General features: G+C 44.4%; 1 protein-coding gene across 1 annotated transcript in view; it reads right to left on the bottom strand.

The window, feature by feature from the left end:
* SPEN (spen family transcriptional repressor) overlaps nucleotides 1-7,872 on the bottom strand; it is a gene marked incomplete at its 5' end in the record, with an annotated part of 46,387 nt that overhangs the window by 34,449 nt on the left and 4,066 nt on the right.

Genomic DNA, 7,872 nt, shown 5'->3' with positions numbered 1-7,872 from the left:
CACTTTCAGGAGGAGAACAGTTTCCTTTCACACGTTATCGTGCCAGCAAAGCCTCTAATCTCAGACGGATGACAGATAATAAATACGGGAATGCTCTGACTGCTGGGACTTGCTGGAGACGTCTTAATTACTTTCCTGTTTTTTAAAGGGTTTGATGAGGTTTTTGTGATTTTGCCCAGGTATAAAAAAGATGGAGGTTTCTGGGCCGGCAAGCGTGGAAGAACCAAGGAGACGGCCCTGAGAACCACTTCCTTCTCCTAGAAAGGATTCTCTAAAAGGTACTTTTCCTGCCATCCCAGACTTCTAAGTGCCTTCTAGCCAAAACCATCGCTTTGAGCTATATAAAGCAACTAGGCACTGAAGCCCAGATATTTCTCAAAGAGAAGGAATTAAAGGGCTCCATGTTTCACTTCTCCAGACAGGAGAGAGCACTCGTGGTTGGAAGGACCAGGAAACAAAGAACATGTCCCCTACCTTTCTAACGGGGTTCTCGAGAGATCACAAAGAAGTCTTGTTTCCGAATGCCAGAGCTATTTTTCTTATGTTAAGCACTTAATAAACATTTATGCAAGGATTTTATTAACGTGGCACCTACAAAGTGCATGCCTCCCTCTCTCCCCTTTTTGGAAACTCAGCCTCCCTTCAAGACTTAAAAAAATCAGGACTACATCCTGGCACAGAGAAATTATTTCCCCTCCACACAATGTCAAAGCTCTCTCCGAGTCTGTGATTTTCCACTCGGAGCCATGCTGTCTTCTCCTCCCCGAGTGGCATCACCAGCTGACCACCATGATCTGGAGTGGGATACCTAATCGCCTGCTAAGAAGCTTTTGTGCTTAAAGCCTTGATGCCATCATTAGCGGTTTCAGCACTTGCGACGTCGCGGACAGACCACACTTGATGCCTGGACATTAAGGGCAAAGCTAAGCGCATCAGGTACACAGTTAATTCAATGGGTAAAGATTATGGGATGATACTATTTTTTATTTTTTCCCCAATAAGGCTTATTTGCTAATAATATCCATCCCTGTGACCTTGTTAAGCACAGTATGTCCCACCTAAAGTTGTTTTCAAGGTTAATGCCCAGGCCGCAGTGACACGCCTTGAGGAGAGCTGTTCTCCAGCCCTTGGGGGGAAGGCTGCCCCTCCACATCCATGCCTCTGGCAGAGCACAAACACCCTCTTGGGGAAAAAAACCCAACTCGCTGTGTTTGCACGTCCGAAGGGACGCTCTGTCTAGGCTCTAATGGGAACACGTACGGCTGGACACAGGCGGCGGCTGGGTTTTTCCTTTGATCGCCGTAATGACTGGTATTTCTCCAGGAAGCGTTCGATACAGCCTTCCTCTTTTCCTGTTCATCCTGCCACGTGAATATTTATTAGAAATTATTAAACTGCCCATTACTGCAAAGGTCTTTACGACAGGAATCCTCGCCCTCCACCTTTTGGTGCCTGTGATGTGTGTCTCTATCTGAGCTGTCTAGACTCCATCAGCAGTGCAGACAAGCAGGCGCTTCCAGACTACAATGCCTCTAATCTATTTCAGTGATGATTCACATCCGAGTTGTGTTTCTCTCGCGGGAAAGGGAAGCTGGACCACTTGTGCCGAGGGAGGCTGCCATCACAGCCTACCACGTTTGTTTTGGGGTTAATTTCCCCTTCCCTCTCAGTGTACAGCTAGAAGGGAACACCAGGCAGATTTCTTCCTGCCCCCAGGATCCCTCAGACTAAGCCCAGCTTCTGAGCAGTAACACAGGCAGCTTCAACTTCCCTGACCTCAGCTAATTCTTTCCTTTCCTCAGCCTACTCAAGATGATTAAGCAAAATACTTGGAAGGAAATCAAAGCCTTAAAAACGCAATTAGAAGTGACCATTTTGTTAACACACACACACACAACTCTGAAGTCAAAGCCTATCCACCAACTGCACCTGACCTTCAGGGAAAACAGCAATTTTTAGCAGTTCCCACGGACTGAATGAACAGCCCAACGCAGAACTCAGGAGGACAACATGTCCCACAAAACTGGCAGGAGCGATGTCTTCCGAACCTCTTGGGTTTTTCCCGCCACTCCTGTAACAGGAGGTTAAGAAGGCCTGATAGCACCAAATCTCACCCCGGGCTCTTGAGGCTGTCCTTGGGTGACCCAGAAATACTGTTTCTAATACACTCTAGGTCTTCCTCCCCCAGTAGAGGAAAATAGAAGTTCAGACCAGAGTCCGGATTCAGCTGCCAGAAAACCTCGTATTTGCTACCAAAGACTCTGATTTAATTGCAAGAAGCTTTTACAGCAGTAAAAAAAAAATAATCTTTTTATCAGGACACGAAACAATGAAGTCATTCGAGATGATCAAAATAGAAACTGAGGTATTTTGCTAGGGTAATTTCCATTTCATCCATCCCTAACATGACGCATTTTTACGACTCCTTTAATGAAATTAATTTGGAAAAAATGGATACTTTTCTCTGCTGTAAATGCACTCTGAGATAGCAGCAGTTGAGCTTCTGGGCCCCCACACAAACAAAGCCTGACAGCCCAGATTTAGATAAACACCTATTTCTGCACATTTAGGAAGAGGCTTAATTGCTTTGTCATTTAGAGCCAGCAATTACCAACTATTACTGGGAGTGCGGTGGGGGGTATTAATTGCAGGCAAACGTCCACTCTATCTGCTCATGCCAAGAAAACGATGTATAAAACTAAAATCAAAAATTATCATAACGTTTTGAAGTATTTTATTGTCTATGTACACAGAAGATGGGGATGGGTTCTCCTAGACAGACACCGGCGGTGTGAGACGTGGGGCAGGCACCAAACCTGCCCCTTTCAGGGGTTTTTGGGGCTCCTTCCTCTAGCAGGGAAACTGGTGCTCGATGCCCAGAGCACGCAGAGCACTGAGGTTTAAAGAATAAATACAGGAGCTGCAGTCGGAAGGCCGAGAGGGACAGAGGGAGGTTTTCCTCTGCAAGCCGACGCCAACAGAACACAGGAAAGAACAAAGTCAAATGCTCGACAGTTGGTAACAAAACCCTGCGAGCATTCGAGGTGGATGTTCTTTAAATTTTCCTCTCCCCAATTCGCATTTCACCAGAACATCAAAGCAGCTTTGGGTTTATGTGAACAAAGGTAAAAATGAGGTGTTTCACCTGACTCCGACAGGATTTACTGTTGCCTTTGTGTAATGGAAAAGGCTTCTTACTCTGTGAAATTCTTGAATTTTCTTAAGTCTTAACCTAATTCCTTTCCAGTACAAACAGGAGTGAGCTCAACCCTGTCGTTCTACCAGACAGGATTAAAAATATTCAGCTCATCTCTACAGTGAAAAACCTACATGGAATTACTTAACCTCGACAAAAGACACCTCACAGATTCTTAAAAAAAAGACAACACGGCCAAATTTAACCTCATTTTCTCTGATTTTTCAGTTGTCCTCAGCTCAGGCATCTCCAAACAGGCTCAGAACCCCCAAATCCCAGCTAAATCAGTGATTCATCACTCCTGGCAGCAAGGAGGAGATGGAGGCAACGGCAGGGAAAGGTTTGCATCATGTAATGAAACTAAACACACTTCTCTCCACTTTCATTTCAGTTGCTGGAACAGGCTAAGAATGTCCTCAATGAAATGAAGACAGTGGAGGGTTCAGGGAGCCTGTTTTTCCCATGATTAAAATTCTCTTGGCAGTGTTTTTCATCAGTTTATTTCAGTATTAAGACACACATGTATTCCATTCCAACAGTAACTCCTTGCTTCAGAAAGCATTTCATCACAGAGGAATCTAAAATTAAGACCAATCTCTAATTACTTCATAAAAGCCTTGCCTGCTTGTCAAGAGAACTTTAAGTACAGCTATCAGATTTATGAAAAAAAATCAATTTTCAAACACCTATACATGCAACTTCTTCTCACTGCCTGATTTCAGCAGGGCTGGAATCACTGGGCTGTCCTAGATCTTGGTAAAAATAAAGTCCGTTTTGTGTCTAAGCTGAAATTGCTCTTTTAATTCCACAATATTTAATATTATAAGCTATAGGAAATTATTTATGTAACTAATTACTCATCTAGCTCCAGCATCCTCGACACGAGACACCCAGGTAAACAATTCAAAATAAACTAAAGGTGACTACATTACAAACTATAGGAAATTATTCATCTAACTAGTAAATCCTCAGCATCCTCCACATCAGACAACCCAAGAAATGCTATCTGAGGTCACTCATCTGTAAATGTACCCACATGGGGTGCTCACATTCTGGACATCACCCACAGGAAATCAAATACTTTGCCAGAATTTTGTAAATCAGTTTAGGTCCCATCTCCACCAGGATGTTAGGAGTGGAACATCCCACTTGACACAGTATGGCTCAGCACTTCACTGCAGCAGAGCTGTAAAACTAATCCCTAGTACATGGAGCAGCAAGAGACATGTCAAGCCGCCGGACGTTACAGAACTGAACCAAAGAGCCCAGCAATTATTTTTAGCACACTGGAACACCTCGACCAGCAGCCTAGAAAAGAGCTTTTTCAACGATTAAAAAAGAGGGGAGGTGGATTTCTTTCCAGGAGGTTGGGCAGGGCACAAACAAACCCTGGTTTGCTTCCCATGGGATCACACAGCTCCCATCCACATCCAGCTAAGAATGGAAGACCATGACACAGCACAGAAAATATGTTTGCTAATGTATCATTTGTGGTGTGGTGTCTGAATCACCAAAATGGAGAAACTGAGGCTTCTGGTGGTGGAAGATTACCTTTTTCAAGGCCTTTTTCACTCTTTCAAGGTGATTAAAAAACCCCCATGACCCTTTTCCACGACACGGTGTGAATCAGCAATCTCACAGGAGGAACACCCTAAAACACAAGTTCTTCCTCTGATCTGCAGGGACGTGGCTCCCACAGGAGCCATCCACATCCAGCACCCTCCCCTCTCCATAGCCCAATCTCCGAGAACATTGGTGACTTCCACCGTGTTCTTTTCGGTTTTAGCTTCTAAATTGCAGCTCCAGTACCTGCAAAGGCCTCCGAATATCCATTTAAAGCAAAGCTTAACTGAGATCCAACGCAACAAACTCCAAACCTTTATGAAATCAAGGCTTTTTTGTGGTGTGTTTTTATTTCTAAACAACCTGCAGAGCCTCTTTCCTCATGCTATTGTCCATGAAAATCATCTCCATTTAATCAGTGCTATTTCCTTCACTCGGCTCTCGAGAACAAGCAAAGAAGCCCAAACTTCACCATCCTTCTTGCTTGTTTTCACAGATCCTGAGGGACAAGTGCCAGAGACAAAAGCTCCCACAGGGGTTGAACATCCACTATTTGTCCCCAAACACGCCCTGGAGTGTGGGTATAAGACCCTACTCCCCAAGGGAACACAGCATGGCTTTTCCATCTGCCAGCTGAGACCGACAGGACGCGACTTGAGTGACCAAGTTCTTCAGTTTCAGAAGAACTCAGTGTCATAAACACCTCAATAATGCCACAAAATTGGCCATTTCAACTTACAAAAAAGCCATAAGCAAATCACCAGCTTTCCAAAATCCCTAAGAATACCACAGGAATCGCAGGAAACTATTACTCCTCAGACAAATGAACCTGGTTATATTGCACAGTGAGCGGTAGCACCGTATCAGGGACAAGGGGGGCAGGCAGCTTTCGTTCACCACAGGCTTTGAGTGGCTCAATATTTACATGGTTAAATTCAAAGTGTATTCAAAATTAAACAGAAAAGTCCACTTGTGCTCAAAGAGACTTCAAGGCCAGGAGGGGTTTTGCTTCCCGAAGTCAAGAGAGGGTTAAACATTTATTAATACCTCACTGATTGCTTAGACATCTGTAAAACTCCTTTCTGATCCTTCAAAATTAAATCCACAATCCATCAGATTCCATTACTTGCTCTACTGGGTTTGATTTTACTTCACATAAAAAGAAAAAAGTGTTTATTTTCTCTCAGAATATCATCTACTTTTCCATTACTACAACCAGAAATTGCCAAGAAAATGAAATGCTTGAGCCCAGCAGACACTGCTTTTCTTCTCATTAAATCTTAAAGCTTTGTTCCAGTGGGATCGTGTTTAGTCCTCTCCGATTGAGAACAGGATTCCATCCTGCCTCAACAGCCCAACAATGACATTTTATAAATATTACAAATTTCTTTCTCCTCATTCTGCAAGGAGCAAAGTAGAGATTTCTTCTTCCCCTGCTTGGGATTTTTTTATTAAACCTTCAATGTAACCATCCCTCCTTTCAATTAATCTTCTTGAGGGTTTTTTGGAAACCTGTGGAAGTCTCACCATTTGTTTTAAGCTGTAGTAAGTGTGAAGAATCTTTGACAAAGGGTTGTCTTTATCCTAGTGTTAAGCTCATTGAGAGAAAGGGGCTGGAAATAAACAAACAAGCCCTTAAAGTGGCCTAAAAGTGATCTCAAGTCTTCTGCAGCTGCTCTCCAGCCAAGACATGACCTGGATTTCTTAATCCAGGAGGAGAAAACAATAATTAGAGGAAGTTAATAAATACTTGCATGATTCTTCAGACGGGGGGGGGGGGAAATCAGAACAGGAGAAACCAATTTCCTCATCTTCCCTTCCATACGCTCTGCCCAGCACCAGCACATCTCACCCTTCCAGAAGGTCCAGTGTTCAAGCAGGTAAGATTTTGTGAGAATAACTGACATTCACTGTAATAATCACAGAATCATAAACTCCCAGACTGGTTTGGGTTGGAAGGACCTTAAAGCTCATCTCATTCCATCCCCTCCATGGGCAGGGACACCTTCCTCTAGCCCAGGCTGCTCCAGTCCCCATCCAACCTGGCTCGAACACTTCCAGGGATGGAGCAGCCGCAGCTTCTCTGGGCAACCTGTGCCAGTGCCAGTGCCTCAGCACCTCACAGGGCAGAATCTCTTGCATCTGACCTAAATTTCCCCTCTTTCAGTTTGAAGCCATTCCTCCTTGTCCTGTCCCTCTAGGCCCTTGCGAAATCAAACACCAAGTATTTATTCTACTGAAATACTTGTTTATTTAACTAATACTTTCAGTTTTAGAACAGACCTGGTATGCAAAGGAAATGCTGCCAACTCTGCAAACCCTCCTGAAGAGCAGAGCTCTTCGGCAAAGAGCAGAAAACATTTGTGTGTGCAATGGTAACTTCATGGTTTCCACTCTTGGCATGAACTAGCCTTAAATATCTGAGAGGCTTTTCAACGTGAATTTACAAATTATTACAAGAAATCAGTGATTACCTCTAGCACATTTTTTCCCCTGTAGGTAGTTTACAAAGCCACACAACCACAGAGCTATTGCAGAACCAAGGACATGTAGTGCTAAGAAAAGCAAACTTGGATTAATTTCTTTTAATTCTTCCAAGTCTACAATTTTTGCTGTGAGGCAATGGGAAAAAAAATGAGAAGGCAACCATCAACCTTATAAATGTCAACGGCAACAGGGAACACGAGGAAACAGAACGACCCTGCTCGTCCCAAAGCACGTTAAACCGCAGCCTGTAAGAAGACCTTAATATTTACTTTTTCCCTCGCTGAAGCACACAGAAGCCACCCCATTCTCCAGACACCACACCTCACGTCCCTACATCCCTGCTCTGCCCAGCCAGCGCCTTGCGGACATCGCGCGGACCCACTGTGGAGAATAACTGATGACAGCAACAGAATCCCCCCTGGAATCCGTCCATGCCCACTGAGCCTTTCTGCGTTTCACACAGCCTTACTTCTACATCAGTGAGTAACATTTTACCACAAAACACCTCGCGGTTCCCCAGCTCAGGCTCACATCTCACGGCGCCTCAGAAACAACCCGCACACCCCACGGAACGGTCGACAACCCACAAGGACCTACCTGTCGCTGCTGGTACTGCTGCTGCTGCT

Source organism: Acanthisitta chloris, unplaced genomic scaffold, assembly GCF_000695815.1.
Source record: "Acanthisitta chloris isolate BGI_N310 unplaced genomic scaffold, ASM69581v1 scaffold20544, whole genome shotgun sequence".
In the NCBI taxonomy this organism is placed as follows: Eukaryota; Metazoa; Chordata; class Aves; order Passeriformes; family Acanthisittidae; genus Acanthisitta; species Acanthisitta chloris.
The sequence above is the reverse complement of the archived record's forward strand: the minus strand, read 5'-3'. Positions and strand labels throughout refer to the sequence as shown.